Consider the following 27,802-nt stretch of genomic DNA (forward strand, 5'->3'; position numbering starts at 1 on the left):
TTCAGGCCCTAATCTGGTTCCGGCCCGGCATGCTGAGCCTTTGGTTAATTCCTCTTCCTGGTGGGAAATGAGAGTTAAATTTGCCCGTCCAGACACCTCCAGCTAGCCTCTCATTGGTTCTCGCTATTCCTGTTCATCTTCCACAGAAATTGCAAACTGGGCCAAACAGGAGGTTAAAGGGACTGACTCTCCAAGTGGGGAGAGTGTTAGTAAAGCGTCTGGAATGTTGCACCCGAGTACCAGGGGAGGAAAACTGAGACATATTTGAACACGTCTCCCGATCACATGGTTGATCATACTCTAGGTTCCACATGCATGTTTTAGCTGAAGGAAGAATACCTTAAACCTGGGTAGTTGAAACCCGTGGAATGGGTACCATGCAATATGACTTCAAAGGGTCTTCATTTGCTCACCGCACCTCTCCAATCCTATCACTGCTGCGTTTATGCCCCTGTACACATGCTTGATTCTCTTTCGGAGACATAGCAATCCATAGGTTTTAAGATACTTACTAGTCAGGTACATTCTTAGGCGTTTAATATGGGGTGTTGAGTCCATTTCGTTGAGCAAGGATTAGCTCTTGTCTATTCCATATTTGTCTTAAGGAACTTTATCTGTGCTCATTTCAATCTCTGGTTTTATGCAGCACCCCAACTCACCTTTACCCTTAAGCAAGCATAAGTTGGTTTTCTAAATTTGAGACCCTGTTCTGTTCTGTAATTCAGTTCCTGTGTAGCCAAGTTTCCATTCCGTGTATTACTGATATCTTATGATGTTTCTTTTTCTGTGTGACTTATTTCAGTTAGAATCATCATACCTGAATCCACTCATTGTGCTGCTCCGGGCCTGATGACACAGATTTCATTGCTGAGTGATATTGCTTTGTAAGTAAATACCACAACTTCTTTATCCATTTTTCACTTTCTGCGATGTTGAACTTGTACTGTAAACGAGGTTCTTGTAAACAGAGCCGTTCCAAACTTTGGGGTGGCTGTGTCTTTTTTATTTTAATTTCCCTAAGCTATAGGACCATAAGTGGAAGTGCCCTAGGCTCTGTTGCTTTGTTTTTTAGATGTTTCAGGAAACACCATACACTTCTCCCAAGTGTCTGTTGGCAATTTACATCCCGCCGATCAGCATAACAAGGCTCCCAGTTCTCAATGGCCTGTTGCCTTTCTGGATTTTACACTTTTTTCAGATGGCCCTTTTGGCCGGGGGGAAGTGAGACTTCATTGTAGTGCAGATTTCCTTTGCAAGCTTGCTTGGTTGGCCAAAAAGGGCGTATGCGTTTTTTCCTGAATATATTCAGGAGAAAACGCATACGCCCTTTTTGGCCAAGTGCATCATTGTGGACGTTCTGCCTCTTTTCCTGTGCTTTCAATGCAATTCCAGTCTACCTCCTGAAATCGGTTTCCTGCAATTCTGCCCCGCTTTCAAGTCCTCTTGGCAGCCTTACTTCAGTCTATTTTTGGACGATAGCTGTCATTTATAACTCTGCAGGTTTGTGAATTACAGTGCCCCTGAGCTCCTTTCTTCAACTCGCTTTCTTGTGACCTGGCCGCAACACCGCAGGATGGCTTCAGGCCCTAATCTGGTTCCGGCCCGGCATGCTGAGCCTTTGGTTAATTCCTCTTCCTGGTGGGAAATGAGAGTTAAATTTGCCCGTCCAGACACCTCCAGCTAGCCTCTCATAGGTTCTCGCTATTCCTGTTCATCTTCCGCAGAAATTGCAAACTGGGCCAAACAGGAGGTTAAAGGGACTGACTCTCCAAGTGGGGAGAGTGTTAGTAAAGCGTCTGGAATGTTGCACCCGAGTACCAGGGGAGGAAAACTGAGACATATTTGAACACGTCTCCCGATCACATGGTTGATCATACTCTAGGTTCCACATGCATGTTTTAGCTGAAGGAAGAATACCTTAAACCTGGGTAGTTGAAACCCGTGGAATGGGTACCATGCAATATGACTTCAAAGGGTCTTCATTTGCTCACCGAACCTCTCCAATCCTATCACTGCTGCGTTTATGCCCCTGTACACATGCTTGATTCTCTTTCGGAGACATAGCAATCCATAGGTTTTAAGATACTTACTAGTCAGGTACATTCTTAGGCGTTTAATATGGGGTGTTGAGTCCATTTCGTTGAGCAAGGAGTAGCTCTTGTCTATTCCATATTTGGCTTAAGGAACTTTATCTGTGCTCATTTCAATCTCTGGTTTTATGCAGCACCCCAACTCACCTTTACCCTTAAGCAAGAATAAGTTGGTTTTCTAAATTTGAGACCCTGTTCTGTTCTGTAAGTCAGTTCCTGTGTAGCCAAGTTTACATTCCGTGTATTACTGATATCTTATGATGTTTCTTTTTCTGTGTGACTTATTTCAGTTAGAATCATCATACCTGAATCCACTCATTGTGCTGCTAAGGGCCTGGTGACACAGATTTCATTGCTGAGTGATATTGCTTTGTAAGTAAATACCACAAACTTTTTATCCATTTTTCACTTTCTGCGATGTTGAACTTGTACTGTAAACGAGGTTCTTGTAAACAGAGCCGTTCCAAACTTTGGGGTGGCTGTGTCTTTTTGATTTTAATTTCCCTAAGCTATAGGACCATAAGTGGCAGTGCCCTAGGCTCTGTTGCTTTGTTTTTTAGATGTTTCAGGAAACACCATACACTTCTCCCGAGTGGTTGTTGGCAATTTACATCCCGCCCATCAGCATAACAAGGCTCCCAGTTGTCCATGGCCTGTCCTGCCTTTCTGGATTTTACACTTTTTTCAGATGGCCCTTTTGACCGGGGGGAAGTGAGACTTCATTGTAGTGCAGATTTCCTTTGCAAGCTTGCTTGGTTGGCCAAAAAGGGCGTATGCGTTTTTTCCTGAATATATTCAGGAAAAAATGCATACGCCCTTTTTGGCCAAGTGCATCATTGTGGACGTTCTGCCTCTTTTCCTATGCTTTCAATGCAATTCCAGTCTACCTCCTGAAATCGGTTTCCTGCAATTCTGCCCCGCTTTCAAGTCCTCTTGGCAGCCTTCCTTCAGTCTATTTTTGGACGATAGCTGTCATTTATAACTCTGCAGGTTTGTGAATTACAGTGCCCCTGAGCTCCTTTCTTCAACTCGCTTTCTTTTGAGCTGGCCGCAACACCGCAGGATGGCTTCAGGCCCTAATCTGGTTCCGGCACGGCACGCTGAGCCTTTGGTTATTTCCTCTTCCTGGTGGGAAATGAGAGTTAAATTTGCCCGTCCAGACACCTCCAGCTAGTCTCTCATTGGTTCTCGCTATTCCTGTTCATCTTCCGCAGAAATTGCAAACTGGGCCAAACAGCAGGTTAAAGGGACTGACTCTCCAAGTCGGGAGAGTGTTAGTAAAGCGTCTGGAATGTTGCACCCGAGTACCAGGGGAGGAAAACTGAGACATATTTGAACACGTCTCCCGATCACATGGTTGATTATACTCTAGGTTCCACATGCATGTTTTAGCTGAAGGAAGAATACCTTAAACCTGGGTAGTTGAAACCCGTGTAATGGGTACCATGCAATATGACTTCAAAGGGTCTTCATTTGTTCACCGAACCTCTCCAATCCTATCACTGCTGCGTTTATGCCCCTGTACACATGCTTGATTCTCTTTCGGAGACATAGCAATCCATAGGTTTTAAGATACTTACTAGTCAGGTACATTCTTAGGCGTTTAATATGCGGTGTTGAGTCCATTTCGCTGAGCAAGGAGTAGCTCTTGTCTATTCCATATTTGGCTTAAGGAACTTTATCTGTGCTCATTTCAATCTCTGTTTTTATGCAGCACCCCAACTCACCTTTACCCTTAAGCAAGAATAAGTTGGTTTTCTAAATTTGAGACCCTGTTCTGTTCTGTAATTCAGTTCCTGTGTAGCCAAGTTTACATTCCGTGTATTACTGATATCTTATGATGTTTCTTTTTCTGTGTGACTTATTTCAGTTAGAATCATCATACCTGAATCCACTCATTGTGCTGCTAAGGGCCTGATGACACAGATTTCATTGCTGAGTGATATTGCTTTGTAAGTAAATACCACAACTTCTTTATCCATTTTTCACTTTCTGCGATGTTGAACTTGTACTGTAAACGAGGTTCTTGTAAACAGAGCCGTTCCAAACTTTGGGGTGGCTGTGTCTTTTTGATTTTAATTTCCCTAAGCTATAGGACCATAAGTGGAAGTGCCCTAGGCTCTGTTGCTTTGTTTTTTAGATGTTTCAGGAAACACCATACACTTCTCCCAGGTGTCTGTTGGCAATTTACATCCCGCCCATCAGCATAACAAGGCTCCCAGTTCTCAATGGCCTGTTGCCTTTCTGGATTTTACACTTTTTTCAGATGGCCCTTTTGGCCGGGGGGAAGTGAGACTTCATTGTAGTGCAGATTTCCTTTGCAAGCTTGCTTGGTTGGCCAAAAAGGGCGTATGCGTTTTTTCCTGAATATATTCAGGAGAAAACGCATAGCCCTTTTTGGCCAAGTGCATCATTGTGGACGTTCTGCCTCTTTTCCTATGCTTTCAATGCAATTCCAGTCTACCTCCTGAAATCGGTTTCCTGCAATTCTGCCCCGCTTTCAAGTCCTCTTGGCAGCCTTACTTCAGTCTATTTTTGGACGATAGCTGTCATTTATAACTCTGCAGGTTTGTGAATTACAGTGCCCCTGAGCTCCTTTCTTCAACTCGCTTTCTTGTGACCTGGCCGCAACACCGCAGGATGGCTTCAGGCCCTAATCTGGTTCCGGCCCGGCATGCTGAGCCTTTGGTTAATTCCTCTTCCTGGTGGGAAATGAGAGTTAAATTTGCCCGTCCAGACACCTCCAGCTAGCCTCTCATTGGTTCTCGCTATTCCTGTTCATCTTCCACAGAAATTGCAAACTGGGCCAAACAGGAGGTTAAAGGGACTGACTCTCCAAGTGGGGAGAGTGTTAGTAAAGCATCTGGAATGTTGCACCCGAGTACCAGGGGAGGAAAACTGAGACATATTTGAACACGTCTCCCGATCACATGGTTAATCATACTCTAGGTTCCACATGCATGTTTTAGCTGAAGGAAGAATAACTTAAACCTGGGTAGTTGAAACCCGTGGAATGGGTACCATGCAATATGACTTCAAAGGGTCTTCATTTGCTCACCGAACCTCTCCAATCCTATCACTGCTGCGTTTATGCCCCTGTACACATGCTTGATTCTCTTTCAGAGACATAGCAATCCATAGGTTTTAAGATACTTACTAGTCAGGTACATTCTTAGGCGTTTAATATGGGGTGTTGAGTCCATTTCGTTGAGCAAGGAGTAGCTCTTGTCTATTCCATATTTGGCTTAAGGAACTTTATCTGTGCTCATTTCAATCTCTGGTTTTATGCAGCACCCCAACTCACCTTTACCCTTAAGCAAGAATAAGTTGGTTTTCTAAATTTGAGACCCTGTTCTGTTCTGTAATTCAGTTCCTGTGTAGCCAAGTTTCCATTCCGTGTATTACTGATATCTTATGATTTTTCTTTTTCTGTGTGACTTATTTCAGTTAGAATCATCATACCTGAATCCACTCATTGTGCTGCTAAGGGCCTGATGACACAGATTTCATTGCTGAGTGATATTGCTTTGTAAGTAAATACCACAACTTCTTTATCCATTTTTCACTTTCTGCGATGTTGAACTTGTACTGTAAACGAGGTTCTTGTAAACAAAGCCGTTCCAAACTTTGGGGTGGCTGTGTCTTTTTGATTTTAATTTCCCTAAGCTATAGGACCATAAGTGGAAGTGCCCTAGGCTCTGTTGCTTTGTTTTTTAGATGTTTCAGGAAACACCATACACTTCTCCCGAGTGGTTGTTGGCAATTTACATCCCGCCCATCAGCATAAAAAGGCTCCCAGTTCTCCATGGCCTGTCCTGCCTTTCTGGATTTTACACTTTTTTCAGATGGCCCTTTTGACCGGGGGGAAGTGAGACTTCATTGTAGTGCAGATTTCCTTTGCAAGCTTGCTTGGTTGGCCAAAAAGGGCGTATGCGTTTTTTCCTGAATATATTCAGGAAAAAACACATACGCCCTTTTTGGCCAAGTGCATCATTGTGGACGTTCTGCCTCTTTTCCTATGCTTTCAATGCAATTCCAGTCTACCTCCTGAAATCGGTTTCCTGCAATTCTGCCCCGCTTTCAAGTCCTCTTGGCAGCCTTACTTCAGTCTATTTTTGGACGATAGCTGTCATTTATAAGTCTGCAGGTTTGTGAATTACAGTGCCCCTGAGATCCTTTCTTCAACTCGCTTTCTTTTCAGCTGGCCGCAACACCGCAGGATGGCTTCAGGCCCTAATCTGGTTCCGGTACGGCACGCTGAGCCTTTGGTTATTTCCTCTTCCTGGTGGGAAATGAGAGTTAAATTTGCCCGTCCAGACACCTCCAGCTAGTCTCTTATTGGTTCTCGCTATTCCTGTTCATCTTCCGCAGAAATTGCAAACTGGGCCAAACAGGAGGTTAAAGGCGCTGACTCTCCAAGTGGGGAGAGTGTTAGTAAAGCGTCTGGAATGTTGCACCCGAGTTCCAGGGGAGGAAAACTGAGACATATTTGAACACGTCTCCCGATCACATGGTTGATCATACTCTAGGTTCCACATGCATGTTTTAGCTGAAGGAAGAATACCTAAAACCTGGGTAGTTGAAACCCGTGGAATGGGTACCATGCAATATGACTTCAAAGGGTCTTCATTTGCTCACCGAACCTCTCCAATCCTATCACTGCTGCGTTTATGCCCCTGTACACATGCTTGATTCTCTTTCGGAGACATAGCAATCCATAGGTTTTAAGATACTTACTAGTCAGGTACATTCTTAGGCGTTTAATATGCGGTGTTGAGTCCATTTCGTTGAGCAAGGAGTAGCTCTTGTCTATTCCATATTTGGCTTAAGGAACTTTATCTGTGCTCATTTCAATCTCTGGTTTTATGCAGCTCCCCAACTCACCTTTACCCTTAAGCAAGCATAAGTTGGTTTTCTAAATTTGAGACCCTGTTCTGTTCTGTAATTCAGTTCCTGTGTAGCCAAGTTTACATTCCGTGTATTACTGATATCTTATGATGTTTCTTTTTCTGTGTGACTTATTTCAGTTAGAATCATCATACCTGAATCCACTCATTGTGCTGCTAAGGGCCTGATGACACAGATTTCATTGCTGAGTGATATTGCTTTGTAAGTAAATACCACAACTTCTTTATCCATTTTTCACTTTCTGCGATGTTGAACTTGTACTGTAAACGAGGTTCTTGTAAACAGAGCCGTTCCAAACTTTGGGGTGGCTGTGTCTTTTTGATTTTAATTTCCCTAAGCTATAGGACCATAAGTGGAAGTGCCCTAAGCTCTGTTGCTTTGTTTTTTAGATGTTTTAGGAAACACCATACACTTCTCCCGAGTGGTTGTTGGCAATTTACATCCCGCCCATCAGCATAACAAGGCTCCCAGTTCTCCATGGCCTGTCCTGCCTTTCTGGATTTTACACTTTTTTCAGATGGCCCTTTTGACCGGGGGGAAGTGAGACTTCATTGTAGTGCAGATTTCCTTTGCAAGCTTGCTTGGTTGGCCAAAAAGGGCGTATGCGTTTTTTCCTGAATATATTCAGGAAAAAACGCATACGCCCTTTTTGGCCAAGTGCATCATTGTGGACGTTCTGCCTCTTTTCCTATGCTTTCAATGCAATTCCAGTCTACCTCCTGAAATCGGTTTCCTGCAATTCTGCCCCGCTTTCAAGTCCTCTTGGCAGCCTTACTTCAGTCTATTTTTGGACGATAGCTGTCATTTATAAGTCTGCAGGTTTGTGAATTACAGTGCCCCTGAGCTCCTTTCTTCAACTCGCTTTCTTGTGACCTGGCCGCAACACCGCAGGATGGCTTCAGGCCCTAAACTGGTTCTGGTACGGCACGCTGAGCTTTTGGTTATTTCCTCTTCCTGGTGGGAAATGAGAGTTAAATTTGCCCGTCCAGACACCTCCAGCTAGTCTCTCATTGGTTCTCGCTATTCCTGTTCATCTTCCGCAGAAATTGCAAACTGGGCCAAACAGGAGTTTAAAGGCGCTGACTCTCCAAGTGGGGAGAGTGTTAGTAAAGCGTCTGGAATGTTGCACCCGAGTACCAGGGGAGGAAAACTGAGACATATTTGAACACATCTCCCGTTCACATGGTTGATCATACTTGGGTTCCACATGCATGTTTTAGCTGAAGGAAGAATACCTTAAATCTGGAGAGTTGAGACCCGTGTAATGGGAACCATGCAATATGACTTCAAAGGGTCTTCATTTGCTCACCGAACCTCTCCAATCCTATCACTGCTGCGTTTATGCCCCTGTACACATGCTTGATTCTCTTTCGGAGACATAGCAATCCATAGGTTTTACGATACTTACTAGTCAGGTACATTCTTAGGCGTTAAATATGCGGTGTTGAGTCCATTTCGTTGAGCAAGGAGTAGCTCTTGTCTATTCCATATTTGGCTTAAGGAACTTTATCTGTGCTCATTTCAATCTCTGGTTTTATGCAGCACCCCAACTCACCTTTCCCCTTAAGCAAGCATAAGTTGGTTTTCTAAATTTGAGACCCTGTTCTGTTCTGTAATTCAGTTCCTGTGTAGCCAAGTTTACATTCCGTGTATTACTGATATCTTATGATGTTTCTTTTTCTGTGTGACTTATTTCAGTTAGAATCATCATACCTGAATCCACTCATTGTGCTGCTAAGGGCCTGATGACACAGATTTCATTGCTGAGTGATATTGCTTTGTAAGTAAATACCACAACTTCTTTATCCATTTTTCACTTTCTGCGATGTTGAACTTGTACTGTAAACGAGGTTCTTGTAAACAGAGCCGTTCCAAACTTTGGGGTGGCTGTGTCTTTTTGATTTTAATTTCCCTAAGCTATAGGACCATAAGTGGAAGTGCCCTAGGTTCTGTTGCTTTGTTTTTTAGATGTTTCAGGAAACACCATACACTTCTCCCGAGTGGTTGTTGGCAATTTACATCCCGCCCATCAGCATAACAAGGCTCCCAGTTCTCCATGGCCTGTCCTGCCTTTCTGGATTTTACACTTTTTTCAGATGGCCCTTTTGACCGGGGGGAAGTGAGACTTCATTGTAGTGCAGATTTCCTTTGCAAGCTTGCTTGGTTGGCCAAAAAGGGCGTATGCGTTTTTTCCTGAATATATTCAGGAAAAAACGCATACGCCCTTTTTGGCCAAGTGCATCATTGTGGACGTTCTGCCTCTTTTCCTATGCTTTCAATGCAATTCCAGTCTACCTCCTGAAATCGGTTTCCTGCAATTCTGCCCCGCTTTCAAGTCCTCTTGGCAGCCTTACTTCAGTCTATTTTTGGACGATAGCTGTCATTTATAACTCTGCAGGTTTGTGAATTACAGTGCCCCTGAGCTCCTTTCTTCAACTCGCTTTCTTTTGAGCTGGCCGCAACACCGCAGGATGGCTTCAGGCCCTAATCTGGTTCCGGTATGGCACGCTGAGCCTTTGGTTATTTCCTCTTCCTGTTGGGAAATGAGAGTTAAATTTGCCCGTCCAGACACCGCCAGCTAGCCTCTCATTGGTTCTTGCTATTCCTGTTCATCTTCCGCAGAAATTGCAAACTGTGCCAAACAGGAGGTTAAAGGCGCTGACTCTCCAAGTGGGGAGAGTGTTAGTAAAGCGTCTGGAATGTTGCACCCGAGTACCAGGGGAGGAAAACTGAGACATATTTGAACACGTCTCCCGATCACATGGTTGACCATACTCTGGGTCCCACATGCATATTTTAGCTGAAGGAAGAATACCTAAAACCTGGGTAGTTGAAACCCGTGGAATGGGTACCATGCAATATGACTTCAAAGGGTCTTCGTTTGCTCACCGAACCTCTCCAATCCTATCACTGCTGCGTTTATGCCCCTGTACACATGCTTGATTCTCTTTCGGAGACATAGCAATCCATAGGTTTTAAGATACTTACTAGTCAGGTACATTCTTAGGCGTTTAATATGCGGTGTTGAGTCCATTTCGTTGAGCAAGGAGTAGCTCTTGTCTGTTCCATATTTGGCTTAAGGAACTTTATCTGTGCTCATTTCAATCTCTGGTTTTATGCAGCAACCCAACTCACCTTTCCTCTTAAGCAAGCATAAGTTGGTTTTCTAAATTTGAGAACCTGTTCTGTTTTGGAATTCAGTTCCTGTGTAGCCAAGTTTACATTCCGTGTATTAGTGATATCTTATGAGGTTTCTTTTTCTGTGTGACTTATTTCAGTTAGAATCATCGTACCTGAATCTACTCATTATGCTGCTACGGGCCTGATGACATAGATTTCATTGCTGAGTGATACTGCATTGTACGTAAGTACCACAAGTTCTTCATCCATTTTTCACTTTCTGCGATGTTGAACTTGTACTGTAACCGAGGTTCTTGTAAACAGAGCCGTTCCAAACTTTGGAGTGGCTGTGTCTTTTTGATTTTAATTTCCCTAAGCTATAGGACCATAAGTGGCAGTGCCCTAGGCTCTGTTGCTTAGTTTTTTAGATGTTTCAGGAAACACCATACACTTCTCCCAAGTGTCTGTTGGCAATTTACATCCCGCCCATCAGCATAACAAGGGTCCCAGTTCTCCATGGCCTGTCCTGCCTTTCTGGATTTTACACTTTTTTCAGATGGCCCTTTTGACCGGGGGGAAGTGAGACTTCATTGTAGTGCAGATTTCCTTTGCAAGCTTGCTTGGTTGGCCAAAAAGGGCGTATGCGTTTTTTCCTGAATATATTCAGGAAAAAACGCATACGCCCTTTTTGGCCAAGTGCATCATTGTGGACGTTCTGCCTCTTTTCCTATGCTTTCAATGCAATTCCAGTCTACCTCCTGAAATCGGTTTCCTGCAATTCTGCCCCGCTTTCAAGTCCTCTTGGCAGCCTTACTTCAGTCTATTTTTGGACGATAGCTGTCATTTATAACTCTGCAGGTTTGTGAATTACAGTGCCCCTGAGCTCCTTTCTTCAACTCGCTTTCTTTTGAGCTGGCCGCAACACCGCAGGATGGCTTCAGGCCCTAATCTGGTTCCGGTACGGCACGCTGAGCCTTTGGTTATTTCCTCTTCCTGGTGGGAAATGAGAGTTAAATTTGCCCGTCCAGACACCTCCAGCTAGCCTCTCATTGGTTCTCGCTATTCCTGTTCATCTTCCGCAGAAATTGCAAACTGGGCCAAACAGGAGGTTAAAGGCGCTGACTCTCCAAGTGGGGAGAGTGTTAGTAAAGCGTCTGGAATGTTGCACCCGAGTACCAGGGGAGGAAAACTGAGACATATTTGAACACGTCTCCCGTTCACATGGTTGATCATACTTGGGTTCCACATGCATGTTTTAGCTGAAGGAAGAATACCTTAAATCTGGAGAGTTGAGACCCGTGTAATGGGAACCATGCAATATGACTTCAAAGGGTCTTCATTTGCTCACAGAACCTCTCCAATCCTATCACTGCTGCGTTTATGCCCCTGTACACATGCTTGATTCTCTTTCGGAGACATAGCAATCCATAGGTTTTAAGATACTTACTAGTCAGGTACATTCTTAGGCGTTAAATATGCGGTGTTGAGTCCATTTCGTTGAGCAAGGAGTAGCTCTTGTCTATTCCATATTTGGCTTAAGGAACTTTATCTGTGCTCATTTCAATCTCTGGTTTTATGCAGCACCCCAACTCACCTTTACCCTTAAGCAAGCATAAGTTGGTTTTCTAAATTTGAGACCCTGTTCTGTTCTGTAATTCAGTTCCTGTGTAGCCAAGTTTACATTCCGTGTATTACTGATATCTTATGATGTTTCTTTTTCTGTGTGACTTATTTCAGTTAGAATCATCATACCTGAATCCACTCATTGTGCTGCTAAGGGCCTGATGACACAGATTTCATTGCTGAGTGATATTGCTTTGTAAGTAAATACCACAACTTCTTTATCCATTTTTCAGTTTCTGCGATGTTGAACTTGTACTGTAAACGAGGTTCTTGTAAACAGAGCCGTTCCAAACTTTGGGGTGGCTGTGTCTTTTTGATTTTAATTTCCCTAAGCTATAGGACCATAAGTGGAAGTGCCCTAGGTTCTGTTGCTTTGTTTTTTAGATGTTTCAGGAAACACCATACACTTCTCCCGAGTGGTTGTTGGCAATTTACATCCCGCCCATCAGCATAACAAGGCTCCCAGTTCTCCATGGCCTGTCCTGCCTTTCTGGATTTTACACTTTTTTCAGATGCCCCTTTTGACCGGGGGGAAGTGAGACTTCATTGTAGTGCAGATTTCCTTTGCAAGCTTGCTTGGTTGGCCAAAAGGGGCGTATGCGTTTTTTCCTGAATATATTCAGGAAAAAACGCATACGCCCTTTTTGGCCAAGTGCATCATTGTGGACGTTCTGCCTCTTTTCCTATGCTTTCAATGCAATTCCAGTCTACCTCCTGAAATCGGTTTCCTGCAATTCTGCCCCGCTTTCAAGTCCTCTTGGCAGCCTTACTTCAGTCTATTTTTGGACGATAGCTGTCATTTATAACTCTGCAGGTTTGTGAATTACAGTGCCCCTGAGCTCCTTTCTTCAACTCGCTTTCTTTTGAGCTGGCCGCAACACCGCAGGATGGCTTCAGGCCCTAATCTGGTTCCGGTACGGCACGCTGAGCCTTTGGTTATTTCCTCTTCCTGTTGGGAAATGAGAGTTAAATTTGCCCGTCCAGACACCTCCAGCTAGCCTCTCATTGGTTCTCGCTATTCCTGTTCATCTTCCACAGAAATTGCAAACTGGGCCAAACAGGAGCTTAAAGGGACTGACTCTCCAAGTGGGGAGAGTGTTAGTAAAGCGTCTGGAATGTTGCACCCGAGTACCAGGGGAGGAAAACTGAGACATATTTGAACACGTCTCCCGATCACATGGTTGATCATACTCTAGGTTCCACATGCATGTTTTAGCTGAAGGAAGAATACCTTAAACCTGGGTAGTTGAAACCCGTGGAATGGGTACCATGCAATATGACTTCAAAGGGTCTTCATTTGCTCACCGCACCTCTCCAATCCTATCACTGCTGCGTTTATGCCCCTGTACACATGCTTGATTCTCTTTCGGAGACATAGCAATCCATAGGTTTTAAGATACTTACTAGTCAGGTACATTCTTAGGCGTTTAATATGGGGTGTTGAGTCCATTTCGTTGAGCAAGGAGTAGCTCTTGTCTATTCCATATTTGGCTTAAGGAACTTTATCTGTGCTCATTTCAATCTCTGGTTTTATGCAGCACCCCAACTCACCTTTACCCTTAAGCAAGCATAAGTTGGTTTTCTAAATTTGAGACCCTGTTCTGTTCTGTAATTCAGTTCCTGTGTAGCCAAGTTTCCATTCCGTGTATTACTGATATCTTATGATGTTTCTTTTTCTGTGTGACTTATTTCAGTTAGAATCATCATACCTGAATCCACTCATTGTGCTGCTCCGGGCCTGATGACACAGATTTCATTGCTGAGTGATATTGCTTTGTAAGTAAATACCACAACTTCTTTATCCATTTTTCACTTTCTGGGATGTTGAACTTGTACTGTAAACGAGGTTCTTGTAAACAGAGCCGTTCCAAACTTTGGGGTGGCTGTGTCTTTTTTATTTTAATTTCCCTAAGCTATAGGACCATAAGTGGAAGTGCCCTAGGCTCTGTTGCTTTGTTTTTTAGATGTTTCAGGAAACACCATACACTTCTCCCAAGTGTCTGTTGGCAATTTACATCCCGCCGATCAGCATAACAAGGCTCCCAGTTCTCAATGGCCTGTTGCCTTTCTGGATTTTACACTTTTTTCAGATGGCCCTTTTGGCCGGGGGGAAGTGAGACTTCATTGTAGTGCAGATTTCCTTTGCAAGCTTGCTTGGTTGGCCAAAAAGGGCGTATGCGTTTTTTCCTGAATATATTCAGGAGAAAACGCATACGCCCTTTTTGGCCAAGTGCATCATTGTGGACGTTCTGCCTCTTTTCCTGTGCTTTCAATGCAATTCCAGTCTACCTCCTGAAATCGGTTTCCTGCAATTCTGCCCCGCTTTCAAGTCCTCTTGGCAGCCTTACTTCAGTCTATTTTTGGACGATAGCTGTCATTTATAACTCTGCAGGTTTGTGAATTACAGTGCCCCTGAGCTCCTTTCTTCAACTCGCTTTCTTGTGACCTGACCGCAACACCGCAGGATGGCTTCAGGCCCTAATCTGGTTCCGGCCCGGCATGCTGAGCCTTTGGTTAATTCCTCTTCCTGGTGGGAAATGAGAGTTAAATTTGCCCGTCCAGACACCTCCAGCTAGCCTCTCATAGGTTCTCGCTATTCCTGTTCATCTTCCGCAGAAATTGCAAACTGGGCCAAACAGGAGGTTAAAGGGACTGACTCTCCAAGTGGGGAGAGTGTTAGTAAAGCGTCTGGAATGTTGCACCCGAGTACCAGGGGAGGAAAACTGAGACATATTTGAACACGTCTCCCGATCACATGGTTGATCATACTCTAGGTTCCACATGCATGTTTTAGCTGAAGGAAGAATACCTTAAACCTGGGTAGTTGAAACCCGTGGAATGGGTACCATGCAATATGACTTCAAAGGGTCTTCATTTGCTCACCGAACCTCTCCAATCCTATCACTGCTGCGTTTATGCCCCTGTACACATGCTTGATTCTCTTTCGGAGACATAGCAATCCATAGGTTTTAAGATACTTACTAGTCAGGTACATTCTTAGGCGTTTAATATGGGGTGTTGAGTCCATTTCGTTGAGCAAGGAGTAGCTCTTGTCTATTCCATATTTGGCTTAAGGAACTTTATCTGTGCTCATTTCAATCTCTGGTTTTATGCAGCACCCCAACTCACCTTTACCCTTAAGCAAGAATAAGTTGGTTTTCTAAATTTGAGACCCTGTTCTGTTCTGTAAGTCAGTTCCTGTGTAGCCAAGTTTACATTCCGTGTATTACTGATATCTTATGATGTTTCTTTTTCTGTGTGACTTATTTCAGTTAGAATCATCATACCTGAATCCACTCATTGTGCTGCTAAGGGCCTGGTGACACAGATTTCATTGCTGAGTGATATTGCTTTGTAAGTAAATACCACAAACTTTTTATCCATTTTTCACTTTCTGCGATGTTGAACTTGTACTGTAAACGAGGTTCTTGTAAACAGAGCCGTTCCAAACTTTGGGGTGGCTGTGTCTTTTTGATTTTAATTTCCCTAAGCTATAGGACCATAAGTGGCAGTGCCCTAGGCTCTGTTGCTTTGTTTTTTAGATGTTTCAGGAAACACCATACACTTCTCCCGAGTGGTTGTTGGCAATTTACATCCCGCCCATCAGCATAACAAGGCTCCCAGTTGTCCATGGCCTGTCCTGCCTTTCTGGATTTTACACTTTTTTCAGATGGCCCTTTTGACCGGGGGGAAGTGAGACTTCATTGTAGTGTAGATTTCCTTTGCAAGCTTGCTTGGTTGGCCAAAAAGGGCGTATGCGTTTTTTCCTGAATATATTCAGGAAAAAACGCATACGCCCTTTTTGGCCAAGTGCATCATTGTGGACGTTCTGCCTCTTTTCCTATGCTTTCAATGCAATTCCAGTCTACCTCCTGAAATCGGTTTCCTGCAATTCTGCCCCGCTTTCAAGTCCTCTTGGCAGCCTTACTTCAGTCTATTTTTGGACGATAGCTGTCATTTATAACTCTGCAGGTTTGTGAATTACAGTGCCACTGAGCTCCTTTCTTCAACTCGCTTTCTTTTCAGCTGGCCGCAACACCGCAGGATGGCTTCAGGCCCTAATCTGGTTCCGGTACGGCACGCTGAGCCTTTGGTTATTTCCTCTTCCTGGTGGGAAATGAGAGTTAAATTTGCCCGTCCAGACACCTCCAGCTAGTCTCTCATTGGTTCTCGCTATTCCTGTTCATCTTCCGCAGAAATTGCAAACTGGGCCAAACAGGAGGTTAAAGGCGCTGACTCTCCAAGTGAGGAGAGTGTTAGTAAAGAGTCTGGAATGTTGCACCCGAGTTCCAGGGGAGGAAAACTGAGACATATTTGAACACGTCTCCCGATCACATGGTTGATCATACTCTAGGTTCCACATGCATGTTTTAGCTGAAGGAAGAATACCTTAAACCTGGGTAGTTGAAACCCGTGGAATGGGTACCATGCAATATGACTTCAAAGGGTCTTCATTTGCTCACCGAACCTCTCCAATCCTATCACTGCTGCGTTTATGCCCCTGTACACATGCTTGATTCTCTTTCGGAGACATAGCAATCCATAGGTTTTAAGATACTTACTAGTCAGGTACATTCTTAGGCGTTTAATATGCGGTGTTGAGTCCATTTCGTTGAGCAAGGAGTAGCTCTTGTCTATTCCATATTTGGCTTAAGGAACTTTATCTGTGCTCATTTCAATCTCTGGTTTTATGCAGCACCCCAACTCACCTTTACCCTTAAGCAAGCATAAGTTGGTTTTCTAAATTTGAGACCCTGTTCTGTTGTGTAATTCAGTTCCTGTGTAGCCAAGTTTACATTCCGTGTATTACTGATATCTTATGATGTTTCTTTTTCTGTGTGACTTATTTCAGTTAGAATCATCATACCTGAATCCACTCATTGTGCTGCTAAGGGCCTGATGACACAGATTTCATTGCTGAGTGATATTGCTTTGTAAGTAAATACCACAACTTCTTTATCCATTTTTCACTTTCTGCGATGTTGAACTTGTACTGTAAACGAGGTTCTTGTAAAGAGAGCCGTTCCAAACTTTGGGGTGGCTGTGTCTTTTTGATTTTAATTTCCCTAAGCTATAGGACCATAAGTGGAAGTGCCCTAGGCTCTGTTGCTTTGTTTTTTAGATGTTTCAGGAAACACCATACACTTCTCCCGAGTGGTTGTTGGCAATTTACATCCCGCCCATCAGCATAACAAGGCTCCCAGTTCTCCATGGCCTGTCCTGCCTTTCTGGATTTTACACTTTTTTCAGATGGCCCTTTTGACCGGGGGGAAGTGAGACTTCATTGTAGTGCAGATTTCCTTTGCAAGCTTGCTTGGTTGGCCAAAAAGGGCGTATGCGTTTTTTCCTGAATATATTCAGGAAAAAATGCATACGCCCTTTTTGGCCAAGTGCATCATTGTGGACGTTCTGCCTCTTTTCCTATGCTTTCAATGCAATTCCAGTCTACCTCCTGAAATCGGTTTCCTGCAATTCTGCCCCGCTTTCAAGTCCTCTTGGCAGCCTTCCTTCAGTCTATTTTTGGACGATAGCTGTCATTTATAACTCTGCAGGTTTGTGAATTACAGTGCCCCTGAGCTCCTTTCTTCAACTCGCTTTCTTTTGAGCTGGCCGCAACACCGCAGGATGGCTTCAGGCCCTAATCTGGTTCCGGCACGGCACGCTGAGCCTTTGGTTATTTCCTCTTCCTGGTGGGAAATGAGAGTTAAATTTGCCCGTCCAGACACCTCCAGCTAGTCTCTCATTGGTTCTCGCTATTCCTGTTCATCTTCCGCAGAAATTGCAAACTGGGCCAAACAGGAGGTTAAAGGGACTGACTCTCCAAGTCGGGAGAGTGTTAGTAAAGCGTCTGGAATGTTGCACCCGAGTACCAGGGGAGGAAAACTGAGACATATTTGAACACGTCTCCCGATCACATGGTTGATTATACTCTAGGTTCCACATGCATGTTTTAGCTGAAGGAAGAATACCTTAAACCTGGGTAGTTGAAACCCGTGTAATGGGTACCATGCAATATGACTTCAAAGGGTCTTCATTTGTTCACCGAACCTCTCCAATCCTATCACTGCTGCGTTTATGCCCCTGTACACATGCTTGATTCTCTTTCGGAGACATAGCAATCCATAGGTTTTAAGATACTTACTAGTCAGGTACATTCTTAGGCGTTTAATATGCGGTGTTGAGTCCATTTCGCTGAGCAAGGAGTAGCTCTTGTCTATTCCATATTTGGCTTAAGGAACTTTATCTGTGCTCATTTCAATCTCTGTTTTCATGCAGCACCCCAACTCACCTTTACCCTTAAGCAAGAATAAGTTGGTTTTCTAAATTTGAGACCCTGTTCTGTTCTGTAATTCAGTTCCTGTGTAGCCAAGTTTACATTCCGTGTATTACTGATATCTTATGATGTTTCTTTTTCTGTGTGACTTATTTCAGTTAGAATCATCATACCTGAATCCACTCATTGTGCTGCTAAGGGCCTGATGACACAGATTTCATTGCTGAGTGATATTGCTTTGTAAGTAAATACCACAACTTCTTTATCCATTTTTCACTTTCTGCGATGTTGAACTTGTACTGTAAACGAGGTTCTTGTAAACAGAGCCGTTCCAAACTTTGGGGTGGCTGTGTCTTTTTGATTTTAATTTCCCTAAGCTATAGGACCATAAGTGGAAGTGCCCTAGGCTCTGTTGCTTTGTTTTTTAGATGTTTCAGGAAACACCATACACTTCTCCCAGGTGTCTGTTGGCAATTTACATCCCGCCCATCAGCATAACAAGGCTCCCAGTTCTCAATGGCCTGTTGCCTTTCTGGATTTTACACTTTTTTCAGATGGCCCTTTTGGCCGGGGGGAAGTGAGACTTCATTGTAGTGCAGATTTCCTTTGCAAGCTTGCTTGGTTGGCCAAAAAGGGCGTATGCGTTTTTTCCTGAATATATTCAGGAGAAAACGCATAGCCCTTTTTGGCCAAGTGCATCATTGTGGACGTTCTGCCTCTTTTCCTATGCTTTCAATGCAATTCCAGTCTACCTCCTGAAATCGGTTTCCTGCAATTCTGCCCCGCTTTCAAGTCCTCTTGGCAGCCTTACTTCAGTCTATTTTTGGACGATAGCTGTCATTTATAAGTCTGCAGGTTTGTGAATTACAGTGCCCCTGAGCTCCTTTCTTCAACTCGCTTTCTTGTGACCTGGCCGCAACACCGCAGGATGGCTTCAGGCCCTAATCTGGTTCCGGCCCGGCATGCTGAGCCTTTGGTTAATTCCTCTTCCTGGTGGGAAATGAGAGTTAAATTTGCCCGTCCAGACACCTCCAGCTAGCCTCTCATTGGTTCTCGCTATTCCTGTTCATCTTCCACAGAAATTGCAAACTGGGCCAAACAGGAGGTTAAAGGGACTGACTCTCCAAGTGGGGAGAGTGTTAGTAAAGCATCTGGAATGTTGCACCCGAGTACCAGGGGAGGAAAACTGAGACATATTTGAACACATCTCCCGTTCACATGGTTGATCATACTTGGGTTCCACATGCATGTTTTAGCTGAAGGAAGAATACCTTAAATCTGGAGAGTTGAGACCCGTGTAATGGGAACCATGCAATATGACTTCAAAGGGTCTTCATTTGCTCACCGAACCTCTCCAATCCTATCACTGCTGCGTTTATGCCCCTGTACACATGCTTGATTCTCTTTCAGAGACATAGCAATCCATAGGTTTTACGATACTTACTAGTCAGGTACATTCTTAGGCGTTAAATATGCGGTGTTGAGTCCATTTCGTTGAGCAAGGAGTAGCTCTTGTCTATTCCATATTTGGCTTAAGGAACTTTATCTGTGCTCATTTCAATCTCTGGTTTTATGCAGCACCCCAACTCACCTTTCCCCTTAAGCAAGCATAAGTTGGTTTTCTAAATTTGAGACCCTGTTCTGTTCTGTAATTCAGTTCCTGTGTAGCCAAGTTTACATTCCGTGTATTACTGATATCTTATGATGTTTCTTTTTCTGTGTGACTTATTTCAGTTAGAATCATCATACCTGAATCCACTCATTGTGCTGCTAAGGGCCTGATGACACAGATTTCATTGCTGAGTGATATTGCTTTGTAAGTAAATACCACAACTTCTTTATCCATTTTTCACTTTCTGCGATGTTGAACTTGTACTGTAAACGAGGTTCTTGTAAACAGAGCCGTTCCAAACTTTGGGGTGGCTGTGTCTTTTTGATTTTAATTTCCCTAAGCTATAGGACCATAAGTGGAAGTGCCCTAGGTTCTGTTGCTTTGTTTTTTAGATGTTTCAGGAAACACCATACACTTCTCCCGAGTGGTTGTTGGCAATTTACATCCCGCCCATCAGCATAACAAGGCTCCCAGTTCTCCATGGCCTGTCCTGCCTTTCTGGATTTTACACTTTTTTCAGATGGCCCTTTTGACCGGGGGGAAGTGAGACTTCATTGTAGTGCAGATTTCCTTTGCAAGCTTGCTTGGTTGGCCAAAAAGGGCGTATGCGTTTTTTCCTGAATATATTCAGGAAAAAACGCATACGCCCTTTTTGGCCAAGTGCATCATTGTGGACGTTCTGCCTCTTTTCCTATGCTTTCAATGCAATTCCAGTCTACCTCCTGAAATCGGTTTCCTGCAATTCTGCCCCGCTTTCAAGTCCTCTTGGCAGCCTTACTTCAGTCTATTTTTGGACGATAGCTGTCATTTATAACTCTGCAGGTTTGTGAATTACAGTGCCCCTGAGCTCCTTTCTTCAACTCGCTTTCTTTTGAGCTGGCCGCAACACCGCAGGATGGCTTCAGGCCCTAATCTGGTTCCGGTATGGCACGCTGAGCCTTTGGTTATTTCCTCTTCCTGTTGGGAAATGAGAGTTAAATTTGCCCGTCCAGACACCTCCAGCTAGCCTCTCATTGGTTCTTGCTATTCCTGTTCATCTTCCGCAGAAATTGCAAACTGTGCCAAACAGGAGGTTAAAGGCGCTGACTCTCCAAGTGGGGAGAGTGTTAGTAAAGCGTCTGGAATGTTGCACCCGAGTACCAGGGGAGGAAAACTGAGACATATTTGAACACGTCTCCCGATCACATGGTTGACCATACTCTGGGTCCCACATGCATATTTTAGCTGAAGGAAGAATACCTAAAACCTGGGTAGTTGAAACCCGTGGAATGGGTACCATGCAATATGACTTCAAAGGGTCTTCGTTTGCTCACCGAACCTCTCCAATCCTATCACTGCTGCGTTTATGCCCCTGTACACATGCTTGATTCTCTTTCGGAGACATAGCAATCCATAGGTTTTAAGATACTTACTAGTCAGGTACATTCTTAGGCGTTTAATATGCGGTGTTGAGTCCATTTCGTTGAGCAAGGAGTAGCTCTTGTCTGTTCCATATTTGGCTTAAGGAACTTTATCTGTGCTCATTTCAATCTCTGGTTTTATGCAGCAACCCAACTCACCTTTCCTCTTAAGCAAGCATAAGTTGGTTTTCTAAATTTGAGAACCTGTTCTGTTTTGGAATTCAGTTCCTGTGTAGCCAAGTTTACATTCCGTGTATTAGTGATATCTTATGAGGTTTCTTTTTCTGTGTGACTTATTTCAGTTAGAATCATCGTACCTGAATCTACTCATTATGCTGCTACGGGCCTGATGACATAGATTTCATTGCTGAGTGATACTGCATTGTACGTAAGTACCACAAGTTCTTCATCCATTTTTCACTTTCTGCGATGTTGAACTTGTACTGTAAACGAGGTTCTTGTAAACAGAGCCGTTCCAAACTTTGGGGTGGCTGTGTCTTTTTGATTTTAATTTCCCTAAGCTATAGGACCATAAGTGGCAGTGCCCTAGGCTCTGTTGCTTTGTTTTTTAGATGTTTCAGGAAACACCATACACTTCTCCCAAGTGTCTGTTGGCAATTTACATCCCGCCCATCAGCATAACAAGGGTCCCAGTTCTCCATGGCCTGTCCTGCCTTTCTGGATTTTACACTTTTTTCAGATGGCCCTTTTGACCGGGGGGAAGTGAGACTTCATTGTAGTGCAGATTTCCTTTGCAAGCTTGCTTGGTTGGCCAAAAAGGGCGTATGCGTTTTTTCCTGAATATATTCAGGAAAAAACGCATACGCCCTTTTTGGCCAAGTGCATCATTGTGGACGTTCTGCCTCTTTTCCTATGCTTTCAATGCAATTCCAGTCTACCTCCTGAAATCGGTTTCCTGCAATTCTGCCCCGCTTTCAAGTCCTCTTGGCAGCCTTACTTCAGTCTATTTTTGGACGATAGCTGTCATTTATAACTCTGCAGGTTTGTGAATTACAGTGCCCCTGAGCTCCTTTCTTCAACTCGCTTTCTTTTGAGCTGGCCGCAACACCGCAGGATGGCTTCAGGCCCTAATCTGGTTCCGGTACGGCACGCTGAGCCTTTGGTTATTTCCTCTTCCTGGTGGGAAATGAGAGTTAAATTTGCCCGTCCAGACACCTCCAGCTAGCCTCTCATTGGTTCTCGCTATTCCTGTTCATCTTCCGCAGAAATTGCAAACTGGGCCAAACAGGAGGTTAAAGGCGCTGACTCTCCAAGTGGGGAGAGTGTTAGTAAAGCGTCTGGAATGTTGCACCCGAGTACCAGGGGAGGAAAACTGAGACATATTTGAACACGTCTCCCGTTCACATGGTTGATCATACTTGGGTTCCACATGCATGTTTTAGCTGAAGGAAGAATACCTTAAATCTGGAGAGTTGAGACCCGTGTAATGGGAACCATGCAATATGACTTCAAAGGGTCTTCATTTGCTCACAGAACCTCTCCAATCCTATCACTGCTGCGTTTATGCCCCTGTACACATGCTTGATTCTCTTTCGGAGACATAGCAATCCATAGGTTTTAAGATACTTACTAGTCAGGTACATTCTTAGGCGTTAAATATGCGGTGTTGAGTCCATTTCGTTGAGCAAGGAGTAGCTCTTGTCTATTCCATATTTGGCTTAAGGAACTTTATCTGTGCTCATTTCAATCTCTGGTTTTATGCAGCACCCCAACTCACCTTTACCCTTAAGCAAGCATAAGTTGGTTTTCTAAATTTGAGACCCTGTTCTGTTCTGTAATTCAGTTCCTGTGTAGCCAAGTTTACATTCCGTGTATTACTGATATCTTATGATGTTTCTTTTTCTGTGTGACTTATTTCAGTTAGAATCATCATACCTGAATCCACTCATTGTGCTGCTAAGGGCCTGATGACACAGATTTCATTGCTGAGTGATATTGCTTTGTAAGTAAATACCACAACTTCTTTATCCATTTTTCAGTTTCTGCGATGTTGAACTTGTACTGTAAACGAGGTTCTTGTAAACAGAGCCGTTCCAAACTTTGGGGTGGCTGTGTCTTTTTGATTTTAATTTCCCTAAGCTATAGGACCATAAGTGGAAGTGCCCTAGGTTCTGTTGCTTTGTTTTTTAGATGTTTCAGGAAACACCATACACTTCTCCCGAGTGGTTGTTGGCAATTTACATCCCGCCCATCAGCATAACAAGGCTCCCAGTTCTCCATGGCCTGTCCTGCCTTTCTGGATTTTACACTTTTTTCAGATGCCCCTTTTGACCGGGGGGAAGTGAGACTTCATTGTAGTGCAGATTTCCTTTGCAAGCTTGCTTGGTTGGCCAAAAGGGGCGTATGCGTTTTTTCCTGAATATATTCAGGAAAAAACGCATACGCCCTTTTTGGCCAAGTGCATCATTGTGGACGTTCTGCCTCTTTTCCTATGCTTTCAATGCAATTCCAGTCTACCTCCTGAAATCGGTTTCCTGCAATTCTGCCCCGCTTTCAAGTCCTCTTGGCAGCCTTACTTCAGTCTATTTTTGGACGATAGCTGTCATTTATAACTCTGCAGGTTTGTGAATTACAGTGCCCCTGAGCTCCTTTCTTCAACTCGCTTTCTTTTGAGCTGGCCGCAACACCGCAGGATGGCTTCAGGCCCTAATCTGGTTCCGGTACGGCACGCTGAGCCTTTGGTTATTTCCTCTTCCTGTTGGGAAATGAGAGTTAAATTTGCCCGTCCAGACACCTCCAGCTAGCCTCTCATTGGTTCTTGCTATTCCTGTTCATCTTCCGCAGAAATTGCAAACTGTGCCAAACAGGAGGTTAAAGGCGCTGACTCTCCAAGTGGGGAGAGTGTTAGTAAAGCGTCTGGAATGTTGCACCCGAGTACCAGGGGAGGAAAACTGAGACATATTTGAACACGTCTCCCGATCACATGGTTGACCATACTCTGGGTTCCACATGCATATTTTAGCTGAAGGAAGAATACCTAAAACCTGGGTAGTTGAAACCCGTGGAATGGGTACCATGCAATATGACTTCAAAGGGTCTTCATTTGCTCACCGAACCTCTCCAATCCTATCACTGCTGCGTTTATGCCCCTGTACACATGCTTGATTCTCTTTCGGAGACATAGCAATCCATAGGTTTTAAGATACTTACTAGTCAGGTACATTCTTAGGCGTTTAATATGCGGTGTTGAGTCCATTTCGTTGAGCAAGGAGTAGCTCTTGTCTATTCCATATTTGGCTTAAGGAACTTTATCTGTGCTCATTTCAATCTCTGGTTTTATGCAGCAACCCAACTCACCTTTCCCCTTAAGCAAGCATAAGTTGGTTTTCTAAATTTGAGAACCTGTTCTGTTTTGGAATTCAGTTCCTGTGTAGCCAAGTTTACATTCCGTGTATTAGTGATATCTTATGAGGTTTCTTTTTCTGTGTGACTTATTTCAGTTAGAATCATCGTACCTGAATCTACTCATTATGCTGCTACGGGCCTGATGACATAGATTTCATTGCTGAGTGATACTGCATTGTACGTAAGTACCACAAGTTCTTCCTCCATTTTTCACTTTCTGCGATGTTGAACTTGTACTGTAAACGAGGTTCTTGTAAACAGAGCCGTTCCAAACTTTGGGGTGGCTGTGTCTTTTTGATTTTAATTTCCCTAAGCTATAGGACCATAAGTGGCAGTACCCTAGGCTCTGTTGCTTTGTTTTTTAGATGTTTCAGGAAACACCATACACTTCTCCCAAGTGTCTGTTGGCAATTTACATCCCGCCCATCAGCATAACAAGGCTCCCAGTTCTCAATGGCCTGTTGCCTTTCTGGATTTTACACTTTTTTCAGATGGCCCTTTTGACCGGGGGGAAGTGAGACTTCATTGTAGTGCAGATTTCCTTTGCAAGCTTGCTTGGTTGGCCAAAAAGGGCGTATGCGTTTTTTCCTGAATATATTCAGGAAAAAACGCATACGCCCTTTTTGGCCAAGTGCATCATTGTGGACGTTCTGCCTCTTTTCCTATGCTTTCAATGCAATTCCAGTCTACCTCCTGAAATCGGTTTCCTGCAATTCTGCCCCGCTTTCAAGTCCTCTTGGCAGCCTTACTTCAGTCTATTTTTGGACGATAGCTGTCATTTATAACTCTGCAGGTTTGTGAATTTCAGTGCCCCTGAGCTCCTTTCTTCAACTCGCTTTCTTGTGACCTGACCGCAACACCGCAGGATGGCTTCAGGCCCTAATCTGGATCCAGCACGGCACGCTGAGCCTTTGGTTAATTCCTCTTCCTGGTGGGAAATGAGAGTTAAATTTGCCCGTCCAGACACCTCCAGCTAGTCTCTCATTGGTTCTCGCTATTCCTGTTCATCTTCCGCAGAAATTGCAAACTGGGCCAAACAGGAGGTTAAAGGGACTGACTCTCCAAGTCGGGAGAGTGTTAGTAAAGCGTCTGGAATGTTGCACCCGAGTACCAGGGTACGAAAACTGAGACATATTTGAACACGTCTCCCGATCACATGGTTGATCATACTCTAGGTTCCACATGCATGTTTTAGCTGAAGGAAGAATACCTTAAACCTGGGTAGTTGAAACCCGTGGAATGGGTACCATGTAATATGACTTCAAAGGGTCTTCATTTGCTCACTGAACCTCTCCAATCCTATCACTGCTTCGTTTATGCCCCTGTACACATGCTTGATTCTCTTTTGGAGACATAGCAATCCATAGGTTTTACGATACTTACTAGTCAGGTACATTCTTAGGCGTTAAATATGCGGTGTTGAGTCCATTTCGTTGAGCAAGGAGTAGCTCTTGTCTATTCCATACTTGACTTAAGAACTTTATCTGTGCTCATTTCAATCTCTGGTTTTATGCAGCACCCCAACTCACCTTTACCCTTAAGCAAGCATAAGTTGGTTTTCTAAATTTGAGACCCTGTTCTGTTCGGTAATTCAGTTCCTGTGTAGCCAAGTTTACATTCCGTGTATTACTGATATCTTATGATGTTTCTTTTTCTGTGTGACTTACTTCAGTTAGAATCATCATACCTGAATCCACTCATTGTGCTGCTAAGGGCCTGATGACACAGATTTCATTGCTGAGTGATATTGCTTTGTAAGTAAATACCACAACTTCTTTATCCATTTTTCACTTTCTGCGATGTTGAACTTGTACTGTAAACGAGGTTCTTGTAAACAGAGCCGTTCCAAACTTTGGGGTGGCTGTGTCTTTTTGATTTTAATTTCCCTAAGCTATAGGACCATAAGTGGAAGTGCCCTAGGTTCTGTTGCTTTGTTTTTTAGATGTTTCAGGAAACACCATACACTTCTCCCGAGTGGTTGTTGGCAATTTACATCCCGCCCATCAGCATAACAAGGCTCCCAGTTCTCCATGGCCTGTCCTGCCTTTCTGGATTTTACACTTTTTTCAGATGGCCCTTTTGACCGGGGGGAAGTGAGACTTCATTGTAGTGCAGATTTCCTTTGCAAGCTTGCTTGGTTGGCCAAAAAGGGCGTATGCGTTTTTTCCTGAATATATTCAGGAAAAAACGCATACGCCCTTTTTGGCCAAGTGCATCTTTGTGGACGTTCTGCCTCTTTTCCTATGCTTTCAATGCAATTCCAGTCTACCTCCTGAAATCGGTTTCCTGCAATTCTGCCCCGCTTTCAAGTCCTCTTGGCAGCCTTACTTCAGTCTATTTTTGGACGATAGCTGTCATTTATAACTCTGCAGGTTTGTGAATTACAGTGCCCCTGAGCTCCTTTCTTCAACTCGCTTTCTTTTGAGCTGGCCGCAACACCGCAGGATGGCTTCAGGCCCTAATCTGGTTCCGGTACGGCACGCTGAGCCTTTGGTTATTTCCTCTTCCTGTTGGGAAATGAGAGTTAAATTTGCCCGTCCAGACACCTCCAGCTAGCCTCTCATTGGTTCTTGCTATTCCTGTTCATCTTCCGCAGAAATTGCAAACTGTGCCAAACAGGAGGTTAAAGGCGCTGACTCTCCAAGTGGGGAGAGTGTTAGTAAAGCGTCTGGAATGTTGCACCCGAGTACCAGGGGAGGAAAACTGAGACATATTTGAACACGTCTCCCGATCACATGGTTGACCATACTCTGGGTTCCACATGCATATTTTAGCTGAAGGAAGAATACCTAAAACCTGGGTAGTTGAAACCCGTGGAATGGGTACCATGCAATATGACTTCAAAGGGTCTTCATTTGCTCACCGAACCTCTCCAATCCTATCACTGCTGCGTTTATGCCCCTGTACACATGCTTGATTCTCTTTCGGAGACATAGCAATCCATAGGTTTTAAGATACTTACTAGTCAGGTACATTCTTAGGCGTTTAATATGCGGTGTTGAGTCCATTTCGTTGAGCAAGGAGTAGCTCTTGTCTATTCCATATTTGGCTTAAGGAACTTTATCTGTGCTCATTTCAATCTCTGGTTTTATGCAGCAACCCAACTCACCTTTCCCCTTAAGCAAGCATAAGTTGGTTTTCTAAATTTGAGAACCTGTTCTGTTTTGGAATTCAGTTCCTGTGTAGCCAAGTTTACATTCCGTGTATTAGTGATATCTTATGAGGTTTCTTTTTCTGTGTGACTTATTTCAGTTAGAATCATCGTACCTGAATCTACTCATTATGCTGCTACGGGCCTGATGACATAGATTTCATTGCTGAGTGATACTGCATTGTACGTAAGTACCACAAGTTCTTCATCCATTTTTCACTTTCTGCGATGTTGAACTTGTACTGTAAACGAGGTTCT

General features: G+C 43.9%; 2 long non-coding RNA genes across 5 annotated transcripts in view; both read left to right on the top strand.

Moving 5' to 3' along the window:
• LOC307181178 overlaps positions 1-27,802 on the top strand; it is a 523,312-nt gene that overhangs the window by 287,349 nt on the left and 208,161 nt on the right. The window lies entirely within an intron of this gene.
• Positions 10,285-27,730, top strand: LOC307181179. Its single transcript, XR_013826082.1, has 4 exons — positions 10,285-10,362; positions 21,330-21,415; positions 24,489-24,574; positions 27,646-27,730. It is a non-coding gene; the product is annotated as an uncharacterized lncRNA (long non-coding RNA).

This window comes from Stenella coeruleoalba (assembly GCF_951394435.1).
Source record: "Stenella coeruleoalba genome assembly, contig: scaffold_184, whole genome shotgun sequence".
NCBI lineage: Eukaryota > Metazoa > Chordata > Mammalia > Artiodactyla > Delphinidae > Stenella > Stenella coeruleoalba.